This window comes from Condylura cristata, unplaced genomic scaffold, assembly GCF_000260355.1.
Source record: "Condylura cristata isolate star-nosed mole 26May11 unplaced genomic scaffold, ConCri1.0 scaffold00012, whole genome shotgun sequence".
Taxonomy (NCBI): domain Eukaryota; kingdom Metazoa; phylum Chordata; class Mammalia; order Eulipotyphla; family Talpidae; genus Condylura; species Condylura cristata.
The window spans coordinates 46769511-46794334 of record NW_004567113.1 but is presented as its reverse complement, the minus strand read 5'-3'; the positions used below and the strand labels follow the sequence as shown (position 1 = coordinate 46794334).

Here is a 24824-nt window from a genome sequence, read left to right as displayed (position 1 = left end):
CACAATGATAAGAGACAGTGGGCTGGAAGGAACACATCCTTCCACAATGCATCTCTAGCACAACTCACATGTGAAGCACCTTGTGGAAAAAGTAACCTAGTCAGAGACTTGGTCACTTGACAATGGCTGGAAAACAGCACAATAATGAACTGGGTAAAATTTCCAAGTAAAACCTTTGGTGTATGGAACACTTGGCCAGTGTGAAGAAGGGAAGTAGCACAGGAAGCACTCAAATCAATGTGAGGACTGAGGATGTGTTGTAATCTGAATTTGTAGTCCTTGTAGGCCTGTGATGGTGAAACCATGTTGAACATGTGAGGGGACCTCAAATATGAGGAGCAACAGCACACCCGCACAGGCATGGAAGGAGATCTGGCCACACACTTAACGAGATTCTGATGTCCCTCGTTTATCCACAGAATATGCTAAAAAAATTAAATAAGGTGAAAAAGACTAAGTATAGTCAATTAAAGAAGAAAAAAAAATGAAATAGCAAATTTCCTCTGTCCGCCTCAGGAAAATGTGTTTCATCATTTCAAGATATTTGGGTTTTGTTATTTACAAATTTCTTGGCTTTAACTGGCTATGACACTGCAAGAAAATGTTACTGCTAGCCAACTCTTTTTAAAAAGGTGTCACAAACATGGATTTAAAAACATAAGAAATTTGGTGCTAGAAGAAATCAGACTTAGGTTCTTAAAATGTTCTGACTTAATCCATTAACAAAAAACTGTCATTCAGTTTTTATGTAGCACATGCTTAATAAAGGTTATATGAACAACATCACACAGAAAGGAAGGAAGGAAGGAAGGAAGGAAGGAAGGAAGGAAGGAAGGAAGGAAGGAAGGAAGGAAGGAGGGGAAGGAAGGAAAGGAAGGGAGGAAGGAAGGGAAGGAAGGGAACAAAGGAAGGAAGGAAGGAAACAAAGGAAGGAAGGAAGGAAACAAAGGAAAGAAGGAAGGAAGAAAGGAGTATCTATTCATGAAAATAACATTTATTGAGTGATCACTAGGCGCTGGTGTTTGGGATGAATTAGTTCATTTAATCTGAGCAACTTCCTTTGTAACCCTCATGGTCCAAACATCTTTACTTCCTCCATTAAAAATGGAGGAAAAGTAGCCCCAGGAGCTTCAGGATGTGCTGAATACCCCCTAGAGATTCAGCCCAGGACCACCTCCTGTAGAAGCCCTACTCTTCACCACCATAGAAGTGTAGCACTGATAAAATTTCTCTGAGAACAAACCCAGTTTTCACCATCCCAGACATAAATGGGTGAATGAGTTGGGCATACAGTGCTGGCCCCAGGTATGGCCTGATGACAGGATCACCATGATGTGGCCCTGGGGAGAGGCACGCTGTGCACAGACAAGTTTCGCCAAAGAGAAGGCTGACAAGAGTCTTAGAAATGGCCTGTGACTTAGGGCGATATCTATCTCATTTCTACTTCCTTGATATTCATGCCAAATATCAGAGGAAGATGGAGGTGCTCTAGCTTCCAGCGCTGAGGCCTGTCCTTGACACAACAAACATGTTGTATACTCTCTTCTGCCTCAGAGAAGAGTCGGGAGTAGGAGAAAGATCATAGGCTGAACCATGGTGCAGGATGTGGGGGGTGGTAGAGGCAGAGGACATGGAGGAGTAGACTTCAGGCTGTTGACCTGACTCGCTGAAGTGCCTTTGAAGCCAGGCTCCAGGCCATTCTGGTTGCCTTGGCCATTCACTGGCCATCTTTACTCTAAATTGATGTTTACATATGGCATCTGAGGCATTTAGAGCTGCCATGGAAACCAAGAGAAAAGAGGCTATTCCCATCTCAGTGGGTAAGACACCCTCCACCACCCAATCCTAGCCCAGCTGGCAGCTGGAGGTCCAGCGTGGGAAGGCTGCACGTATCAATTGTTCATTAATTAAAGTCGCTTGCTTTACCTGGTCACCTATAGAATCTTCTTCAGGCAGGTTATGAGAAACACTGGTCACAGCTAAGGCATGATCTGATCAAGGCTTTAGCCCACAGGACACCAGCCTCCACCACACACAGCATGCCACCAAATAGCCGGGCACACGCCTTTTGCCAGCTCAATCTTCGGATGGTGTTCTAGCATTACCCATCGAAACTTGATGGCCGAGGAGCTGGCATGACATGCCCAGAAAAGAGAAACTTTAATTCCTCCCTAATGGTGCTGGTGACAGTGACACCACTGTCATTGGATCGGCTCTGGAGCGACACCTCCTAAAATTCCCTAGGACGTGACTAACGTTCAACTCAATTGAGTGTTTCAGGGCAGCTTTTGTTTACCCATAAAATGAACCAGGTGGTCACCATCCAATTCCTAATAGGTAAGATGTGCCAGCCTCATCAAGACCAGTTTGGGAAGGATATCATCTGCAAGGAGAATTTCCCTGATATAAACCGCTGTCCCCTGGGCTCCCTTAGCAGGAGCTAAGGAAGTCCCTCTGGCAACTCCTCTCACAGTTCCAGAATGATTCACTTGCTGGTCTGCCTCCCCCAGCTAGCCTGGGGCCCCCACGGGCAGGGTAGAGGCTCCATTCTACGCAACGCTGCCTCCCTCGTGACCTTATATTCCCTGGCCCAGCAGAGCTTTACAAATGGTTAGCGAATGCTCAGTAAAGCAACACCCCCCACTACCCCAGTGCTCCCCGGTAGCCACATGCTAAGTGCTAAAAACAAAACATGTAGCACTTGAACTGTCTGCCGGTTTCAGCTCAAATAGTCAGATATGTCCCTTCAAAATGGGCACCTTACCTAGAAATCTCTCTAAATCATTTTCCTTTAATGCATGTATTTTTCCAGACATAAAAGTTCCCATTTTTACACAGAAGAACTATCCCTTACTTCTCCTAAACAATTTCACAACTGGGAAGAACATATACCCATAATTCTAGAATTCTGGACCTGATTACAGATGGTCCACCCCTTGAAAAATCCACAAGACGCCTTTGGTTTGGCTAAAATTCTCCTCATGGCCTCTATCTTGCCAGACTAAGGAACTTTTCTTTTTCTTTCTGTGGCATGTCCCCCTTCTTCTCAATCCTTGTAAATACTCATATTCCAAGAAGGTCCTTGCAAACTTCCAGTAGGTTCTGTATGTGAAACTGTCCACTGTGCTTCACTTCCAGTAGGTTCTGTATGTGAAACTGTCCACTGTGCTTCAGCCATGGATTCCAAGCTGGTGGATTTTACTAGCAAGATTCTCAGAAGAAAACTCAACGGCCGTGAGAGTCAAATCCCTCAAGCCTGACAAGAGAGGAATAAAAGACAGAGAGGAGATGAGGCAGCTTGTCCTGCTTCCTCCAGCTTGTTCCAGGGCACGCTCTGTTTTCTTCCGTTAAACAAAGGGCATTCTCCCATTCTGCCAAGGGCTCAGAATACTTTCCTGGGCTCCAGCCCAGGCCATGGCCCCAACACTCAGTAGGTAGGGAGTGACTTCTGCCAAGTCACTTAACCGCCCAATCTCAAGTTCCTCATCTGTAAAATTGGGATAATATTTCTCAAGCGACATCCCAGGTTCCTAGCGATAAATATTAATGTCCGTAGAGGGCTTTGAGATCCTGGGGTGAAGGATGCAGCAGTGTTATTTTTATGACGTTGCAGCTTCCATAAAGCATCAAATTCAATGAGAAAGAGGAGAGAGGGGGCACTGGGCTGGAACCAAGAATAATGCAGGCAGATGCTGTTCAAGCTTCCCCCTACTGCTAAAGCGTCTCGACAGTCACCTGCAATTCGGCTGCTCGTCCAGTCCTGGGGCTTTCGTTTTTACTGGCGACCTCGTTCAGTGCCTCTCCATCCGCTCTTGCCAGTGTGGAGATCGCTATTTAGCATCATATTAATATGAAACTTCATAATGCTGATATGGATCTGTGTATTGCAAACAACAGGCGGCCCGCCTGGCAGTCTGCTGGCATCAACGTGCTACTCAGCAGGGAATCTGTGTTCGAGACTCTGGTGGGCCAACCTTCCGGAGCTGGCGCGGGGCCCACATCCAAACTGCCCAAGCAGAGGCCCCACTCCCAGGAGAGGCTTCCAGGCCCCCAGGCACTAACAAGAAGCAGACTGCTGTGCACAGACTTCTATGACCAGAAAAGAAGCTGATTGCATTTGGGCATAAATACTTAGAAGAGGAATCCAATAAAGGCAACGGATTGGGGAGATAATTCACGGGGACCCAAAGGGAGCAGAAGGAGTTGCTGTACTGAAGGACACCGGCTCTAAAGTAAGTCAGTGACAGTCTGTTCTTGACATGTCCAGAAGCTCTCTGAAGACTTGGCTGGGGGAGGGCCCGTGGGGCCTGCTGGGGCTCAGGAAGAGTAGTCTCTGTGAACTTGAACAGTTCCACATCTGTGATTGCGGTGGAGAGGCCAGACACCCCACTGCAGCCCAGCTCGTCAGTTGCACCACGTCCTCAATAGATTAAGACAAGGGGTACACAGAAGCAGGACTGTCAGTCCATCTAATACTCCCATTAGAGGGCCCTCAGGCTGAAGCAGACATGGGACAAGGAGGAGCTGTTTCAACAGGAAGCAGCATTGAGCGCTCACTCGAGTGAGGCCTTGAGCAAGAGCTATTGTCTGCTTTAACTCCTTGACACCTTGGGAACACAGTGAGGTCCTTCCCTAGATTCCAGGCAACGGAGCTGAGCCTTGATGGAAACAGATAGCTGCTGAGGAAAGAACAGACACCAACCTCGGGCTCACGTGCCACCACACACTGAGGGTTCGCGCACATCCACTGAGAAACCACATACATCGTCCCCACTGTGTGACAGAGGCCCGGATGGAAGCCAGTGCCATCTCCTCCTTCTCCAAAGCTGCAGGGAAACTTGCCTGTCAGGTATGAGATGCCCCCGGGCTATGGGAATCAGAAATCTGAATTTCAGTTCCTGTAAAATCTGATGCTTTATGTTAAAAGCCAATAAAGCTTTCCAGTGGGTCCTTCCTTCATGGGGGTCTTCTCAGACTCCAGGCTGACAGCGCTTCCAAGGGAGGATGGGTGAAACCGAGCCTGAGCTGGGGGCAAACCAGTAGCAAGATGCATGAAACACAAGTGAAGGGAAATCATCTTCCATCAACTGTGACCTAGTTAGTAAAACACCTAGTTTTTCAGTGATGGTGGTGTTTATTGTTTGTTTGAAGAAAAAAATCATCATATTAATATTTAAAAATTTGCTTCAACCAAAAGAGAGTTATTTTTTTTTAAAGATTTATTTATGCATACAGAACTGGGGTACAGGCCAGAGGTGCAGGGGCAGTGAGAGGATTCACCAGAGACAGAGTGGGGAGCAGAACAGGCAGATCGACAAAGCACAGGGGAGCAGTGGGGGAGACAGGAGAGGTCTGAAGCACCATATGGGTCACCTCCGGGGCTGGGGATCGAACTCACACTGAGGCGGCTGCGGCCAGCTTGCAGTGCTACGTCCTAACCCATTGTGCCACCAGGGTTAAGAGGAGAACTGTGACCTCTGAAAAAGAGCTGACACAAAGCTCTGTCAACGTCCCAGTCCCAGGCAGGGCCCAGAGAGGCCCGGTGCACACAGCTGGATGTCCGACTCCCAACGCCAGCGGGATGGAGCAAGAATATTACTCAGGGGGCTACTCCTGCATCCAGGAGAGGACGGTTTGTGTGCTGGGAGCTGCCATTAGTGGTAATGGGAGCTACAGATGTAAATCCCCAGGCACTGGTCAAAGGCCCCCTGGGATTTTCCTCCAGGAACCCATCCTGGTGATAGGTACTCAGAGCCAGAGAGTCCTGCCTCTGCAGTTTCACTCTGAGAGTAATTTGCAACGTCACCTCCGAGTGAGAGATGGACGAGTCTCTCTTGGCTGTCACATAGACAGCCCCCCTGTTTTTTGCTGTAGGTGCTATACCACCTCAACCCAGTCCAAGACAAATGCCATTTTAATTTGCTTTCAGCAGTGAAGGCCAACACGCATTTCAGTGGGGAAAGTTATGTGTTTTAATTGCTTTATGAAGACATAGCATATGCCCTGACAGAGTTAAATGATTAACAGATTACTCCAAATGCCTTTGGCATAGAATATCTATATGTTCATTAGCCAGAACAATTTATCTTCTTGATAAAACTAAAATTACTTATACAGCAGGTTTACTTTCCATGATTAATAAATGATAAAAAATCTAAATTATCATCTGAAATGTCTCTTTTTGGCCATTAATCTCACATTTATCAGCTTCTATAATACATATTGCTAATACAAAATTCAATTTTCCCAGTATTTTAATTTGCCAAGAAAAACAAAACCCACTAATGCAAAGAAACACGTCAGTTACTAGGAAAGTCTACAGTGATTCCTAAGTCGTCAGGGAGTAAAAAGACAGAGTTAGCTTTAAATATGCTTTATAGAAACAGATCAACAAAATCTGTGACACACACAGGCGCAGAACACTCCCACCGCCACGGGCTCTCCGATATGTTTCCATCAGCAAGACGTCGGAATTAATGGAGAGTCTGGCATCACTCTGTCTGTGCCCAAAAGGACACCTGGAGCTCATGCTTGGGGACAGAACTGGGCACGTGGCGATCCAGAAGCCACTGCAGGTGAAAATGCACGCCAAGTGTGTCCAAGAACCTGACTTTCAGAGGCACAGGTTTAGCAAGGGCAGAAGTCTGGGGGAGAAGATCCTTCTGTCAGCTTTTTAAGTGTTTACGACCGTCTGTCCTCCAATTAAACTGATCAAGGCAGTCCAGGAGGGTTCCTTAGCGACTCTGCTCTGGAGAACACTCATTACTGGCCCGAGGCAGATGCGGATTCGCACGCCCGCACTTCCCTGAAGCTGTCAGCTGCTGAGTTCCCTGAATTCCAACTGCCAGAGTGACTGTGGAGGCTGCACCCGCTTCCCTACCACCAGAAAAGGAGGAGACATCTGCCACATCCTGAGTCACCTGTTACCTACCGGGTGACTCAGCCCCCAGAGGCGCCAGAACACATGAGCTCCCAAAGGCACCTGTGAGCACACCTGTGTGTGGGTGGGTCGCTGGCATGTTCATGGGTGGGTCCTGTGCCCTCCTGGGAGTCGGACAGCCTGGCAGGGACCGGCAGGTGGTGCTGACAAGAAGGTCTCGGTCTCACCTCCAAGAAACCATTTTAATGAGGTGGACAGTCTGAAAAGAGGTGATAACTGTTGAAGAGACGACAAATACTGAAGATGTGATAAACACCGAAGGACAACAATAGGTTCCTGGTTTGTCTACCTCAGACTTCAAGACAGAAGGGGATAGGCCGTCTGGAAGAGTCACTGACAAAGCTGACACATTCAAAGCAGATGGGAAGGCTGTTTCAGTGAGATGGGACGGGATATGCAGAAGAAGCCAGCGGAGTGAGAGAACCTTCCCTGATTCACACTTCACCACTCACTCACTCAGCAGCCACTATGACCCAGGCCCCACTAGATGGGAGGCTACAGGGAGGTATGTCATAGCTGGTCCTGCCCTCACAGGGCTCATATTCCAAAGGGCTCTGCAGAATTACAAGTGCATTCTGTGTGGCTGGAGCACACGGGGAGGGGCCAGGGCAAAGACAGGAGTCAGGAGAACTTCGCCAAACTGAACCTGAGTCACAGTTAGATTTCCCTGTCGACTCCCATCCTAGCCATTTACAGAGCCAGGCTGAATCTTGTGTTTTCATGAAGTCCACATTGAGTCTATAGTGCCCCTTACTGAAATGGCCCCAGCTTTGCATCATTGCCCACACACAGGCACTGTCATGCTGCTTTGCATTGTTTTTTTGAGGTATTTAAAGCTTTCTCTTTTTTTTTTTTTAAAGATTTATTTATTTATTCATACAGAACTGGGGTACAGGACAGAGATGCGGAGGGTGAGAGGATTCACCAGAGACAGAGTGGGGAGCAGAACAGGCAGATCGACAAAGTACACTGCGGAGGGGAGCAGCGGGCGGGTCAGGAGAGGTCTGCCTCGCCATGTGGATCTCCTCCGGGGCAGGCGGGATCGAACTCATGCGGAAGTGGCTTAAGCTTCTTAGTGCAGTGCTTTAACCCGCTGCGCCACCAGGGAGGGCCCTAAAGCTTTCTCTTTTTTTCCAAACAATATTGTATGTTTCTCAGATCAGTCATCAGGTTTTATCTATCCCTTGTTACCCTGAAAGCAAGAGCATTGCTAAGGTGGTTTTCCTAAGTGGTTTAACAAAACAGAGAATAAGGGCCCTCCCTGGTGGCTCAACGGGTTAAAGCACCATGAAGTAAGTTATCTGCAGTCACTGCAGCACGAGTTCAATCCCCAGCCAGAGAACTGACCCTCATGGTACAGCAGGCCTCTCCTGGCTTGTCTGTTCTGCTCCCTACTCTGTCTCTGATGAATCTTCTCACCCCCCTACCTCTGGCCTGTACCCCGTTCTTGTATGCAGAAATAAATAAATCTTAGGAAAACATAAAAGAATTTAAAACAAATCGCATAGACACTACATGTAGAATAAACACATGTTTGAAAGGAAATCACGAGATTGATACATTAGTTGTGATGGGAGGAATCGATGCATAGCTTCATCCACCCAGCAGACTATCAAGGCCTCAACTTTCAAGTTATGTTCTAATCTTTTATTTAAATCATCTTACTTTCTTAAGTATCTATTTTAATGTCCAAAGATAGAACTGCCCAGTCCATAGAAGGAACGAGGCTAATTGCTCAATGCATCTGAGTGTGGGTGTTCATTTTTTACTCTCTAAGGCATGAGGTGACCTGCTGCCCTCAAGTCAATGACTTTCATTTAGGAGGAAGCAGACACATTAATAAAATACATAAACACTGTCTACTGCAATAAATTTTAAGAATAATTGACCTCATCAAACCAAAGTTTACCAGTAGCTTTAGATTCCAAGCCTATAAACTCCAGCGGCGAGGCTGCATGGCTGAGCAGAGAAAACAACACCGAGGGACTCCAAGTTGACTTTGAGCTGTTGTGCCATGCCCCCCACTTTCCACCTGTGAGTCTTGCCCAGGAGTTAGGCTGCCATGTGCACCAGAGTTTAGATGGAAGACACTTTTCACCTTGAAAGTGCACCTTTACTATTCAATATGTCTCCCTTACAAGGGTCAGGGGCCAAAGAGAAGGTAGTGATTAGGAAGATGAATTGTTCTAAGTGCAAAGAAACGATGCCAGTGACTGGTGAGGGATCTAACCAAGCACTTTTCCAGAATGTTCCTCCAGGGTTTGTAAGCAAAGTAGAACCTCCTGACGAACGGGAGGAAGGGCACTCACAGAAGACACCCAAAATGTCCTCTCACCTATTACCCCCTACACAGAATTCTACAGAATGCACTTGAGGACAATAAAAATGTTTACTTATGCCTATACCCTTGTTACGATGACAGACAGACTCAGCAAGAGAGCAAGAGAGTGCCCTGTTTATTTTATCCACTGAAGTGGTTTGGGGGACAGGAAATGCAGAATTAGCGTGGAAGTCACACACAGACCTGACTCTGTCTTCTGCCCAGACCACTGATCTATGGAAAATAGAGCAAAACAGAGAGCGCTTAGATTCTGGAAACCACAAAATTAGAGGGGAAGTAGGGTGCCTACTCCTCCCCGTTTGTTTGCTGGGGCTGCAGCATCGTTTCTTCAGTGAGCACATGCCAGAGATCAGCCAACAGTGAGTTGTGGCCCAGACCCCATGACCACTGTTTTCATGTGGCCAGTAAGAGAAGAATACTTTTTATATTTTTTAAGTGGCTGAAAACACTAAATGAGTATTTGTGGACATAGAAAAAACAATGAAATTTAAATGTCCATGACAACAAATAAAGTTTCTTGGCTTACAGCCATGCTCCCTTCATGCTACAGTAGCAGAGCTGAGTCATTAAAAGAGAGACCTTATGACCAACAAAGTCCAAAATGTTTACCCCCGAGTTCTCTACACAATAACTTTGCCAGCCCCTTGTCTAGGCCAATTATGTTTTCTCTCCGTTTGTTGAAGTGAAAGATCTGACTGGTAGCAGCTACTTGATCAAACTCTTTCTCACTTCATAGTAAGTTTCAATTGCGTCAGCCTCTGTTAAACAGGACTCCCAGATCTCCAGAACATTCTCCACATTCTTGCCTCTAACTTGCCATTCCACCTCCTCTATAAACATAGACTACCACACTACACCCCAAATTCTGGCTCCACGTTCCCCCGTTCTTTGCACTCTCATTTTTTCTCCTCTGTCTTGCCACTCTATGGTGTTCCATCATCACTGGACCATCAATACTCTGTTTTTTCAACTAGTGACAAATTGAAGGAACCATCAGATCCAGAAGGCTATTACAGATTTCCCCTGACATCTGAAAGCAGATGAAAAGTTTCCAAAATTGAAATGGCATAAAGTGAAAAGCTATTGCCATTAATTTATGTGGGGAAAAAAATGGACCTTTGCTAGACCCAAAATATTGCCAACCAAATCCTAACAACACAGAAAACCTAAAAGAACACTAACAGTCAGAACAGGAATGACATGTTAAATGCACAACCTGTATAAAGTAGTTCTTGGGTGCTTGGGACCTCACTTTCACTGCTGGGGTGTTCTCCTCGCTAGAATAGCTGCTGCAAAACCAACACAGAGCACTGGTCTCCCTTCCATGCATGCTGTAAACGTGGGAATCCTTTGTGGGGGTTTTAGTTAGCACAACTGATATTAACAGAGGTCTTTGTAAAAGTAAACTAGTTTAACGTGAACTTTCAAAAATGGGAGATACCTGGCTGGAATTTAATAATAAAAAGCACCTACTAATGATATGTTCAAATGTTACATAGTTCCCTCTATCAAGAATGCTTTCTTTTTTCCCTACTAATTTACCTGATTTTTTTTTTTGTTCCTGTCAAGCTGGGTCATTTTTATAGGTACATTTAATTTTATAGGCCCATTATAATTTTCACTAGTCTTTGAATCACAAATACATTCACTCACTCCTATTCTGCCCTCATTAACTAGCATTTAATAGAAGTCTAACTTTCTAGTGAAGAAACAATTTATCAGAACATAAGTGAGGATGGACCTGAATTGTGTCAAGACAGATCTAAGAAATAGGATGGCAAAAAGGGACGGGCAGGTGACCCAATTTTATTTCATAGACTGAATTAACCATTTGACCTTGGATGAGTCACAGCACCTCTTGACTTTGCTCTTTTTATTAATAAGGAAACTTAGTACAGCTCTTGAAAAGCTCCTTCACTCTTCTGTTCCTGAATTCCAGAAAACTGACTCATTCATTGATTCAAATCAGTTAATTTGGGCTTATAGAAGAATTTCAAATATCAAAGGGCAATTTGAACCAAAGAACTTAAGTTTCTATCGATACTTCGCCTCCTAAAGCTAGAAAAGCAGGAAGGACTAATGGCATTTTCCTATAAGGAAGAAGGCTCAAAGTAAGGAGATGGGGGTGTGGAGGGAGCCAGGGGTAGGGGACATTTTCCTTTAAAATCTCTTTGAACAGTTTGATTTTTGAAAAGTAAGTACCATAAACAAACACATTTCTCTCTTTTAACTAAAGCTAGATGCTACTTAAAATTACTTCTCATTCACATCTTGATGGACTGACGGATGGGATCAGCTATAGTACTGGGTTTCGGACATGCACATTGATTTTACACACATTTTCCAAGGGTCTGTGATAGGACCACGTCAGACCAAATGATGTTAATGTCCCTTCCAGTATCAGGCTCCAAACCTGCACCTCCTCAACTCCTTCTCCCTCTGAACAGATGTCAGTTCAGAAGTATCTTTTCACCAGGAAGTAGACAGGTGGAATGTTTCAACTTCTAAAGTTCATTTCTGCTGCATCCTTCCAAAACAATAATAACAATAATAGTAATAATAATAATAATAAAGAAATTGTTCTTTCTTCAAAACCTCAAAAAAAATCATTCTAAACAGATTGTGTGTGTGAGTTATCCCTTTAGGCTAGAATAAAGCTTTTGAGTATTTTGTTAAGGGAAACATTTCCTCAAACTAAAAGAAAACAGAGCTGTAATGAAAATATGAAAGCAGGCTTTGCAGTTGTACCCATCTAATACAACATTAAAATTCTGCATTTGTGAATTGCTCTAATTTTATGTACATATATTATTCAACAATAGCGTTTCTTTCATTTTATAGATTTTTTTCAGTCAGTTAATTAGTGATCTAATTACTTGTTCTTATAAATTTGAAAATTAGAAATTCAAACACATGCACAAAGAGAAACTTGACTTTGAATGGCCTAGTAATCTTCCTAGGCCAGTGTCAACCACAGTATGTAATACTCTATAGCCCCTCCACACCCAGTCATCCAAGATTTCTACACTATCCTTCAAACGCACAAACTTACCCAGCCAACCACAAGCAGCCTTAACGCTTTGAGTTAGGACTGCCTGAAAGAATCTTGCTATTTTATTTTTTTTAAGATTTATTTACTTATGAATACAGAACTGGGGTACAAACCAGAGGGACAGTGAGGGTGAGAAGATTCACCAGAGACAGAGTGGGGAGCAGAATGGGCAGATCAATGAAGTACACTGCTGAGGGGAGCAGCGGGCCGGTCAGGAGAGGTCTGCCACACCATGTGGGTCACCTCCGGGACAGGGATAGAACTCATGCTGAAGTGGCTTTAGCTTCTTAGTGCTGTGCTTTAACCCGCTGCGCCACCAGGGAGAGCCTCGTTATATTTTTTAATCCTATAGATGCCAGCTATTTTTTTGTCTTACTTTACATATCAGAAAACTAAACCTTAGATAGATGAAGTAGCTTGTCCAAGATCAGATGGTCAATCAGTGGAAAAGCCAGCACTTACCTGCCCCTCCTTGGTAACCGATCATCCTAAAATATGGGTCTTTCCAGATATGAACCATTGTTTTCTTCTTTGGTCTAGTGAGAGATCTTTCTGGATACTTTTGGACTCGTCACCTATTTTCAGTTCTACCCTCCACCTTTATCTTCTAAATTACCTCATAGATCCAATTTCTGAGCATTTCCAGAAATTGGCAGTGCAAAGCAGTCTGCTTTTTGTTGATTTTTCCCCTAGAAGCTTAAATTTCACTATTAGTTTAGTGCTGTGCCAAGTGCATTACCATTTGTTTGTTCTCTTTTGAGTTTTCAAAATGTAGTTGACATTTCTTCATTGATATCATCTCCTTTTTCATTCTCCTTGTCCTCTGGGGTTTAAACCTTTTTTATGTCTTTTCTACCTTTTGTTGGATTTCAAATGCTGTATTTAATGCACAGTGTATTTTCCCCTATTTTTTATTTAATATTATACCAAAAGCATTTTCTCCTCCATTAAGTATTGAAAACATTTTTTATAGCGATAGCATAATACATCTAACCATTAACCTATAATCAGAGATTTAGGATGAATCAGATTTTTATGACTATAAACAATAAAATAATCACCCTTTTAATTATCTTTTTCTATGATAACTTTCTTAAGATTTATTTCTAATGTTAAGATAGGTTAAAAATTTTAATCTAATAATGCCTATTATTTAGTTTATTTCTAGAATGGTAGTGATAATTTACACACACATGGGCCACACTCATTTTTTTCTAGTGAAATAGGGGTTGTTCCTATAAGCCTTTCATCTACTAAAGATATCAAGCCTTTAGGAGCAGATTTGTCAAAATATTTTCCCCTTTATTATTGGTTGGGTTTTTTCTGTATACTACATTCATGACTTAAAGAATTTTCAAATTCAACTTTATGATTAGAAAGTCTTCCACTCAAACATCAGATAAACATCACCTATATTTCCTCCTTTTAAGTTGTTATATTTAATTTGTAGTATTTCCTTTAAATTAGTTATCAAGATAATTCTGGATAATAACTCATTTAATGCATCCAGTGTTGACTATATCCACATCTGAAGCTCTTATTTTTACTAGTATTTGTTTCTAATCTATTTCTACTCCAGTTATTTGTTGATTCTTATTCCAGAAAATTACCATTGTAATTACCATAATATTACATTGTTGAGTACTGAAAAGCCTATCTTCTTTTTAGATTTTTGTTTAACTCTTTCATTCTATAATTCTATCATTCAAGGTGACCTTTAGAATACTTGGTCTATCAATAGCTCCCAGAAAACAACAACAGTAACATTATAATAATTAGAAGTATGTTATTTGTCTATTCATTTGAGAAGAATGAAATTATTGTCAATATTCATTCCTTCTTTCTAAGAAATTAATATTTTTTTCTGTTTATCCAATCTTCTTTGGAGTCTTCTGTGAAAGTGTGACTGTTTTCTTAATACGGAATCTGTATTATTACTGAATGAGTTTATCCCAAGATAGTTTATATCTTATTGCCATTTTGAGTGGTCTATATCATTATATTTTCCAACTGGTTCTCACTACTCTACAGAAAGTTACTAATGGTTACATATTTAATTTTGTGGAATCAACTAATTCAACTCTCTTTTTTTTTCTGGTTTTTTTTTTACTATTCTAAAATAGCTTTGCTTTTTTTCCTGTATGGATCATAACTTTCCTTCATAATATGATGACTTTTTTGTCTCTGCTTTTCTTTATGTCACTCTGTCCCATACATGAATGGGATTGTAAAAAGCATAATCATGACCTGGTTTTAAAGGAGATAATTTTACACTAATAGTAATAATTAATTTTTACTGAGAACCTTCTTTACACTAATAGCTTTGCCTAGGGATTCAGGTACACTACTAGCATTAAACATAAATCATCTTTGAAGAAAGTTACTGGGCTTATAATCCCATCTTTAGGGTAATGAAGCTGAGGCTTTAATGCATAAATGTGACCAACGTTATCCAAATAGTCACCGAAAGTGGGATTCACCATCACAAGAGTTCATGATTCTAAGTAACAGAGTTAATATTACATTATAATATTTCAAATAAGCATAACTTGCAATAAGATATTTAAGGTTGACTAAAGTTTTTTGTGGTTATTTTGGTGAGAAAGAAGATGGAAGAAGAGTAGGCAAATTCTTCATTCTGAAGAAATAAAACAGACATGAGGGCATTCTTGAAGCAAGGAAACTAACCTAAGATGTTCCCTGGTAGTTCTTCCACTCTATGTGAATGCCAAGATCAGTTACTAAGGCGATGAATACATTTCCAAGGCCAGTACCTCTAGGCTATGTCATTATTCCCACACATAATAAAGCTGCATCCTGTGACCCCTGGACCGGTTCAGTCTACAAAAATTTCTCAAGAAAACATTTTGGTCTCATTATTTCAGATCTATGGTTCACTACAACTTTGATTCACCCAAAAGGTGGAGTTGGGATGATTCATGCTTTATAAGTCACATCTTGGCAAGGAGCTGAGTTATGGGAGATGGTGTGTCTCTTTCTCCAGTGTGGATTAAAAAAAAAAAAAAAGGAATCCAGCAATGCTAAAAATAAAGTCTCTTGGAGTGTTATGCAAAATTATGCATTTCTGTAGCACATTCCTGGCTTACTGGCTGTGTAATAACTCCACTGGACTCCCCCACTGCAAGAAGCCTCTTCCTGGAGCATGATGATCTACATGGAGAAACATGAACATCCAGCTTTCCATGAGACAATTACATTGTTGAGGTTGCGGCAATGCTCAAAAAAAAAGAATACACGAGAGTTTAGTTTGAAATGTCTTACCTTGAAGGAGGGGGAAGGAGACTAATAACACACACACACACTTAAGAACACAATTCTCCACACACTTGGAAAGCATACCCTTGACCAGTGACCAGAGAGGGAGCTCCATCTGAGCAAACAAGCACAGCACTGCTCTTCAGACCCAGGTCCGAGTCCTGATTCTGCTGGGCAACGATCTTAACCTGTCAACCTTCAGTTTAGTGCTCTGACGACTGATCATAATAATATTGATGCCATTTCCTTCACTGGGCTTCTTTGAAATTGAAAAAGTAGCATAAATGGAAAAGTACTTTCAAAAACTGAAATACACTTGACATGTGTAAGGAAAGATCCAGCAGTTTCCAGGACGTTCTCCCTAAAGAGCAGTCATATTTATTGCTCGCCCGAATTCTTCTGAAAAAGACAAATAGTCATCAACAGTAATGGAGTTCTGTGGAGAGCCAGCCTGTTTCCATTTCAATTCAAAGCCCTGGAGGCAGCAAACTTTCCATCCAGACACTAACACACAACCCCCGCCTCAGTCTCCAATAAATTTGTCTGTTTCCCCAGTGCATGTAGTGAACATTTGAACAGAAGCATCAGAGGATGCCTGATCCTATTATCCCATCACGCAGTGATAATCACAATTTAAAGACAAAAGAAGTGACCTATTTTACATGGACTTGAGGAGAGGCTTGGAGAAACCCCACGTGATCCCAGAACTACTTGGCAACTCAAGCATTGGGTCACCACACGGCTCTTCTCCTCCTCAGTCCCTTCAGCCAGCCATTTCTTTCTATACCATACAGTGGCTCTGTGTACTGGGGACTGAACTTAAATTGAGCTTGAGACAGGGGCCATGGAATGATTGAGTAGTGAATTAGATAGAAAATTGCAGCTTTTGCGCCGTAAGTGAGAGCATCGCAGCATTCAACCAGCTGCTATGACTTCAGTATTTCTTACTTCTTTTGACATTTTTTTCAACAGGGGAACTTGATGTAAAACATATTTGTCTCTTTAGCTATTTAAGAGCTGCCATTTCCCTCAACCTTCTTTTAAATTCTGCTCTCTACATCTCAAATGTTCTGTAGCCACCAACAGCATGGATTGGGACCTATGGAAATCAACACTCAAGGAAGAGCTAAGAAGGAAAGAATATAAGCCTTAGATTCATTCAAGGTTCACCAGGCCCCAATCAGAATAATCAGCCATGAATGTGGCACACAGGAGTACAGAAGATTGAATGTAAAAGGCAAAAACACCACAGGGAGAATTTGCTTCTTATATTGGTTTTTTGGCTTTTACAGAAAACTGTTCCCTTCCCAAGAGGTGCTCGAAATTGAGTCAGATTTGAAAACTGTAAAATCCCTGGATTCACTTATTTGCATTTGTTCATTCATGCATAAGGCACAATTGGCTGTTCTAGAACAGGCAGATGAGGGCACTGGTTATACACGGCAAACCTGATTTCAACACACATGACTTAAGCCTACTCCATGCCTGGTACTATGATAGGCCCTGAGAGAAACAGGAATAATGAATAAGATTCAGGTTCTGGCCTCCAGGGACTGACATATAACTCTGATCCAAGACAGTGTAAGAGAAACATAAAATGCTCTGGCAGGCTCCCTAACTGATCTACAGCTTTTTAAAATAAAGCCCCGTGAGCATGGATTAGGTAGAGCATAAGGTAATCACCTCGACAAGGCCTCTGGCTCCATTCACAGTCTGACGCCCCTGGATGCAAGGCCCTCTTCCCAGTTGTGCTGTCCCATCGCACCCTAGGATGCAACTAGCCACCCTCATTTCCAAACATGTGCCACGTGTCCACCCCTCTAGGCCCTTGCCAGACTGCTTTCTCTCCCTCTTTACCACATAGAAAGCCCTAACTTTCCCCCTAAGAGAAAAGCCTGGGATCTGTGGGGTGAAAATAAACAATAAAATGCCATCCCTAGGTCTCTCCCAGACTTGTAAGTGAATATGTGAATCGAAGAAATATGCAGTTCACTTCTCTGAGCCATGAGGACTTTCCCGACCCCCCAAAGCATCCTTCCTCTTGGCCCTCTAAACTCGCACTCCACGTGGTTAAATTGCAGGAGACCATGGAATATACTGGATGATAATTAGTTGTTGACTTGTTAGTTTACCCTTCAAGTAAAATGGATCAACATGAGGACAAAATATGCATCTTAGCTCATTTTCATTTTCTCTAACAGGAACGTAGTAATAAGGATTTTGTCAGCCATCATTCCAAATGTGTTACATGTATTCCTCCATCGGACCTTCGCAAAGCCCTATGAAAGAGAAACTATCAATTTCCCATTTGGGCCATGAGCGAACTAGGACACCGAGTTAAGCAATGTGCTCAAGTCCATATAGCTGTTCAGCAATGATCCATGATAAGATCTGTGCCCTTGAGTGCTCCATGACACTGGTTAAATTATCTGTGAACCCTCAGGATTTTGCCAGGATGCTGGTATGCAAATGTGAAGCTCAATACATGTGCACTAAGTGAATGAGCAGGATACCAGTCTGCTAGTTAGCCGTACTAGAAACAGCCACTACTAGTTAACCCCGTGAGGTCCTCTTGCAAAGCTGGAGGTTAGAGAAGTTAAGGGTAATGAGAAGGCTAAGAAGCTCAGAAAAACACAAGATAGAAATGAAGAATTACACAAAGGATTTAGGTTGCTTAGCCTTGAGAAGCAAAAGCTGAAGGCTGGTTTCATAATGGTCTTCAAGGCCAGGAAGGCTGATTCCTGAGGACAGTGACTGAGCTGTTTTTCTCCACCTCCAAAAAGGATGAAAGAGCAAAGCTGGTCCTGAGGAGTGTGGTTTGAATCCGCCACAAGGAAGAATTTCCTTAGCCTACGAATTGTTTGTTAGATGTAGGAATGAGTTATGGAGAGAAGCTCTGTAAGGTCATCTGTCTTCAGCCTTTTGGGGTTGTTTCTGCTCCGTGTGAGGAACAGGTAGAGTGAAAACAAACAATGAGATGTCAAGCCAAGGTCTCTTCCAGTCTTATGCATTTATGATGTTGGAACCTAAGAAATGCATCAACTACTTTACCTTCCTTGACCAAACACAAGAGTGAATAAACGAATGCATTTCACATATTTCAAAGCAACAATACAAAATTACAACCACAAAGAAAATGTGTCTTTTCAAACAGCCCATTGCACCATAAATGGACAAAAAATAATAGTAATAATAATGCAACTCGGCAGTTAGTCTTGATGAAATGATGTACTGATGAACCTACACTCCTTCTTGAGAGTTCCATCATACGCTTGACATAAAGTTGGAACTCATTAGTCTACCATCTCAGGTGCTGCTTTTGAGCCATTATCACTATTTACTCATCTGATGGAGGACATTAGCGTCTAAGAGAGATTACCCTAGAAAACATGAAGTAAACTCAAGATATGAGGAATCCCTATTCCACAGATGTCCAAAGAAGGGTACATCAAACATGAAAGAACATGAATATGAGCAAATTAATCCTTTCCTGAGAGCAAGAAACATCAGATTTACGTGGAAATTTAAGAACAAAATAATAATGGTGTGGGAAGGTAAGAGTGAGATTATGCCAAACTGTTTTTTTTTTTAATCTGGCATTGTTTCAAAGATAGAATTCTGCATTATTTTCAGTATATCAAAATAAAGTCTTAGACTTTTAGAATGTGCTACAGCCAAGTTTTTTTTTTTTTTTCAAATAAACACAAATTCACTGACTATTTGCCTGGAAGTAGGTTTCACACTTTAACATAGGGAGAAACAACTCAGAGAGAAGCTGCTTAAGAGCATACATCCAGGGCCAGCTGACTTTCCCTGGTAATGCCTTCTAGTTTCCAGGTCCACCATTTCCAGAACACCATAACCTAGTAGGCACAGACCAGGTGGCCACTTGGGCCAACCATGCTAGAGACCTCCTCTGCCACGCGCAGCCTCTGTTGAGAGCTCTGGAATTGGCCTGAGAAGCTCAGTCCTTCCAATAACCACAGGAGACTCACTTACCCAGAGACATGTACAGAGGAAGGCTCGGCCCTGTGCCAGCCCTGAGAGAAATAGGAACCTACCTAACCACCTCCCACCCATTGGTGATGGATGAAGGAGGATTTGAACTTAGACTTTCACTGCTTTCATATTCCACCCCTCCTTAAAAACTTCGCTCAAATGCCACCTGCCCCATGAATGATTTCTGCCCTCCTAATGCCAAATGGTGGACATAACCCCAGGCTGCATGGTCAAGTCCCATGTTCTACGTTAAGTGGCCTTAATGTCTTTGAAACTGCTGCGCTTACATAATGATGACACTACTAGCATCTTCCTCATGCTGCCATGATGAGGATTTTCTGGATTAATATGTGGAAAGTGCTTAAAACTGCTCTTGGCACCAAGCAAGCTTTCACTGAATATTAATTATTCCTGCTCTCAGTCCCTTCTCTGTGCTTTCTGAGTCCCCGTGGTGTTTCGTTCACTCTCTTGGTATAACATACGATGTCACCCCTATTTATTATAACCCTTCGCTGTGCTGTTGCTTAGCATGCACCCCACCATGAGCCCGAAGCCACCTTCTGTGCAGCTCTTTCAGACAATTCACCCACATCCGTTCAACCTAGATATCTGCACTGAATAGCTAAATCCCAAGGTTAGTAGCCTCTAATGTTTCTGAATTCACCCCTCCACCTCCCCCTTGTTTCCACCACCCAGTCCACCCTCACTTAAAGTGGTGAAGCAATTCCTTAAGAGAACATCCAGCTACTAAACTTCTAAACACTAATTTAATCCTTTGTACTGAAACCAGTATGGTCTTTCCTAAGGAAAAATAATTGATTCTCTACTTGGAGCCCATCCAGGGCTCTCACTGCCACTCCAAGCTGTCTGGTCTCCCTCCTTTCTTTTGAGGTTTATGTCCCAATACTGGGCATTCCCTCCTCACCCCCAAAGTTCCCCGAAGCCAACACAGGGGACCTGACTGCCTATTTCACACTCTGCAGCCCTCCCCCTCCAGCCTGAATCCTTTCCCCAGTTCTTTGTCTTAACTTCTTTTGTTTGCTTAAGAATTAAATAAATTACATGGAGTATTGTACCCAGTGTTACCTTAATAAATTAGATAAATGAAGTCACAATGATATATCACCTTATACCTATCAGAATAACAAAAAGAAGAAGAAAAATAAGCTCTGGAAAGCAGGCAGTCCTGTCCACAGCCTGGAAGCCATTCCTCAGTGTAAGCCTGAGACACAACACTTTGTGGCTCCCTGATTCTTATCACCTGCCACCCTCAGCCCACCATGACCTCAAGTTCGAGGATACCATCTCAGGTCACTTTCTCATTCACATAAATGTGGCTGTGCTTTGCACACAGTAGTTTTTTGTTTGTTTGTTTGTTTGTTTGTTTTAATTTAAGGACTGATCTCATGACATTGATAATAAGTAGTTGCTCATACCTACAGTGCATGCTATGGATCATCGCATGTACTTACTGAAATGCTTTTCTAGTACTTTTCATAGATTAACTCATTTAACCCTTGCAATAAATTTACAGGTAGCTAATTGTCTCCATTTGACAGATGAGGAAACTGAAGCACAGAAAAGTTAATAACTGCATTGCCAATGTTACCTAGTCAGAAATCGATGATGCCAAGCTTAGAACCCAGAAGTCTGATTCCAGATGCTCTGTGTCTGACCCTGATGCTATAGCACCTGTCCAGACAGGGCTGCCGTGAGATATAAAGCCACCTAAGTAGACACAGATAATATGACCTGATCCCAATGTATGGATGAGAAAGTTGAGGCACAGGGAATAGGAAGAAAGATGAACTAGAAAATGGTAACTGCCGCCGATCAGTAACAAGTAGTGGAATTCAAGGCTGGTAATTAGCCTCCCTAAGCTGTCGTCTTCAAGTCTTCAAGTGACAAGGACAAGTGCCTTGTCCTTCCAAATCAAATTTGCAATTTTTTTTTTGTTTAAAAACTTCATCATGGCCCTCCCTGGTGGCGCAGCGGGTTAAAGCACAGCACTAAGAAGCTTAAGCCACTTCTGCATGAGTTCGATTCCCGTCTGCTCCGGAGGAGACCACATGGCGTGGCAGACCTCTCCTGACCCGCCCGCTGCTCCCCTCAGCAGTGAGCAGTGTACTTCGTTGATCTGCCTGTTCTGCTGCCCACTCTGTCTCTGGTGAATCCTCTCACCCTCCGCATCTCTGGCCTGTACCCCAGTTCTATATGAATAAATAAATAAATTAAAAAAAAAAAAAAACTTCATCATGGTTGTATGCCAGACTCATTGCTAAGGGCAGAGACAAAGAAGATTCATCTCTACCTTTGAGAAATTCCTCTTTTCTTGGCTGATAGAGTGGCTATATCAATAGAAAACTTCAAAATGGCCACAGTACAGTGATTTAATTTTAAAGGGAACCTTTCTACACATCTTTCAGCAGACAATTGTCCAAACAAGGAAACATCTCCCCTGGGAACCTAGTCTCCTCTCATCTCTGTAAGTTCCCTATCAAACAAAACTTCAAACCCCATTTACAAGAAGCAAAGGCACCTCCTTATATAAGTGTGGCAGAGGTCAGGTGGTCACCTGGTACCATAACTGGCTGCCCTCCCCAGCTTTACCCTGAGCTGAAGTATGCTATATGAGATGGGAGCATTAACTTGGGCACAGATTTTGTTGGTTTTCCAGTATAGGTTGTATGCTTAAATGGGTTTTCAGATTTACAGTTGATTCTAGAAATTGCCTCTAGCTCATTTCCAACTCTGTGGGTAAGCTGGTTCATTTAAGGCAAACAGTATCCAATTAAAATACATTCTGAAAAAGTGAGTGAGCAAGTCACTTTTTCCCAAGTCTTAATTTATTTAAAAAAAAAATTAGGGTGAACTTATCATATCATAGATGAAATCTCATTACATCATTACATCATGGTTGAGACAGGATTGATAAAATATGTATTATCAAAACATAATTTGAAAATACATTCAGAGAAGCAGCCTTCTGTTAGAGCTCGTCTCACTCAACCCGCCTCCCTTTTCAGCTTCTTATTTTTGTGAGCTTGGACACATTCCCTAACATCGTTGACCCTCAGTTTCCCCATCTGCATTAAGGGAATTAATAATATCTGTTAGAATATTTGAAAGAATTTAAAATGTCACTAAGTGCCACACATAAAGCAAGGGTTAAAAAATAAACTATTAAAAAACATTTTATTAAAGACCTAATGATTCAGAGATTGATTATTCTATTAGAAGTTTGTTATGCTTTCCCCCCCTTCTTCTTCTAGCTTCCTGCCTGCCCACATTACAGCTGCTCATAAGTTACTATTCCATGATATAAAAAAATGAGAAAAAAATTCAATTCACATAACACAGCAACAAAAGTGAGAAGAACACAGATATTGGAGTCAAATAGGCCAGGACTTGAAGACTAGATGTCTTTGAGCAGGTTATATAACCTCCTTCAGACTTTATGTCTTCATCTGCAGACTGGGAGTAATCACACCAACCTTCCAAGCTCCTTATAAATAGTGGTACATACGTAGTATAAGCAATTGTTCACACATACAGGCTGACACTATGATTGACAGGAGTAGGCAAACAGGGAAGAATCGGAGCAGATAAGGTGGAAAGTATAGTACTTGGTTAAACTAAAATCTCAGCTTCAATCACACCCCTAACTCTATTCTGTCAGGGCTCACCAAAAGATACCATTCTCAAAACAAAGCTCTTACATCTGGTGTCATCATATTTAATTTCTTTCCTGAATAGCACTGAAGGGAGGTAAGTCTGTGCATGTGCGGACCCATATGACAATCCAGATGACAGGAAGGGGGGAAGCATGTAGGTCTAACTTTGGGGGAAGGGTCAGATGCAGGTGAAGCTTGAGTTTCAAACACTGCAACAATATTCTACCCAGTACCTTGAATCCCCAATAGTCACTGAAACCGTATCAAAGGATCAGAATGCCTCTTTTATAACTGCTCTCTCCTCTCACTATATGAAGAGCTTAAGTTATCACAATGACACAGGTTGACCAGCTGTCCAGGATCACATCTTTGGAGATAAATAGTATAAAGATCATTTTCATGCTTTGCCTCTTGGAAAACTACTAAGTGAAAGGCACAAGGGATGCTAACATTGATAGGACGTGCTTTTTTACATAAACATCTAGATTTCATGCTTCTAGATTAAACATTTTGTTCACTGAGATCTCTGAATCATCTCTTCACATACTTCCTCCCTTCCACCTCTTTTGAAATTAAGAATATATATAAAATGCCAGTTTTCTAAAGGACAGGAAAACGTAAATAAAAGACAAAAATCCAAAAGTTACATCAATCTACCATAAAAATATGAATATTTGCTTAGACCCCTGACAGCCCACCACATGACCTCCTGAAAGTAGAATACTGAGACTTATTTTGTGTCCCTTTCTTCTTCCTAACTAATGCTTTCATGCAAAGTGGAAGGACTCCAATTTTATGACAATCTGGAGGCTGTGTTTCTTTCTGAAGCTCCTAACTTTACATCACATCGCTTAGAACAGAACATACCTGTCATTATCAGTAGTACATTTCACTAAATAGCATAGAAGACAATTTCAAGTAACGTTCCCCTCTTTTTATAAAAAGGAATATTTACTTTTGAAAAATAATGCTGAGTATTACCAATTTTATCACAAAACTGAGTATCACAAAACCTTCTGCTATAGACAAAATGGAAATCACAGTTTTACTTTATCCAACACCACCTATAAGAAATGCCTAATGCACAGAAGTGTTCTTTTTTCATAAAGTAGCAGCATTAAAAAAAATAAAAAAGGCCCTGGCATCACTCTTCAATATTGTTGTCTAATTAAATGGCAGTGGAGTGGATGCGTAAAAATATGCATTAGAGGTGTGTAATGTGTAATGGGAAGAAGAGTAATCAAAGCCATTCAACAGGATTTAGGAAGGGATTTCAGTTGGCAGCTTACGAGACAGGAGCATATAATTTTGCTAATTTGAAATAGGTATTGTAACGTATAAACATTACTGCTTTGCATATTTTAATGAAAACTGCCTCTACACCAAAATGAATCCTTTAGCTTGAACTCTCTGCATTGCACAGAGCTTCTACCTATTATGAGTTCAGCATAAATAAGAAAGGCACGCAGGCTGCATTAAAGGAATGGTCACCTCATTAAAATAGGTTAAAACCAAGCCCCTTATTCTCAACTACTCTAACAC

General features: G+C 42.1%; 1 protein-coding gene across 2 annotated transcripts in view; it reads right to left on the bottom strand.

The window, feature by feature from the left end:
* PPARGC1A (peroxisome proliferator-activated receptor gamma, coactivator 1 alpha) overlaps positions 1-24824 on the bottom strand; it is a 640627-nt gene that overhangs the window by 272861 nt on the left and 342942 nt on the right. The window lies entirely within an intron of this gene.